Source organism: Nannospalax galili, unplaced genomic scaffold (assembly GCF_000622305.1).
Source record: "Nannospalax galili isolate Female #2095 unplaced genomic scaffold, S.galili_v1.0 scaffold1086, whole genome shotgun sequence".
In the NCBI taxonomy this organism is placed as follows: domain Eukaryota; kingdom Metazoa; phylum Chordata; class Mammalia; order Rodentia; family Spalacidae; genus Nannospalax; species Nannospalax galili.
In genome coordinates, this window is record NW_008354345.1 from 1733657 (window position 1) to 1734274 (window position 618).

At 40.3% G+C, this 618-nt stretch overlaps 1 protein-coding gene across 1 annotated transcript in view; it reads right to left on the reverse strand.

Moving 5' to 3' along the window:
• Abcc9 (ATP binding cassette subfamily C member 9) overlaps positions 1-618 on the reverse strand; it is a gene marked incomplete at its 5' end in the record, with an annotated part of 121192 nt that overhangs the window by 117410 nt on the left and 3164 nt on the right.

The window sequence follows — 618 nt, forward strand, 5'->3', positions numbered from 1 at the left end:
GAATACAGCATTGTGAAAGTAGCCTTTGACTCAATGGGCTTGCTCTTTAATTCCATTTTTCTTTCATTAAGTAGACCTTACAGACATGAAAGCACAAAGCATACTTTGGGGGGAGAGAAAGAGATGTAAGAGGTAATGAGAGGGAATTGAGTTTATGTGACATAGAGACAAAAGGGGTGGGCTGGAGAGATGGCTCAGCAGTTAAGAGCACTGGCTGCTCTTGCAGAAGACCTAGGTTTGATTCCCAGTACCCACATGGCAGCTAACAACCATTTGTAATTCCAGTTCCAGGGAATCCAATGCCCTCTTCTGACCTCCGTGGGCACTGCATGACACAGGTACACTTACACACAATGCAGGTGATACACTCACACACATAAAACAAAAATAATAAATAAATATTTTTAAAAAACAAAAGGAGGGACTATTTTCAGGGGAGGAAGGGGACCAGCAAGAGGGGTTGTGGGGTTGAATAAGAACAAAGTATAATGATACATATGCATGGAAATGAAAATGTCACAATGAAGCCTATTGTTTTACATGGCAACTAAACAAACTTTTCGAAAGTAGGTTCTACAAACGCATTGTCATGATATCAAAACGAAAACAAAATGGAGT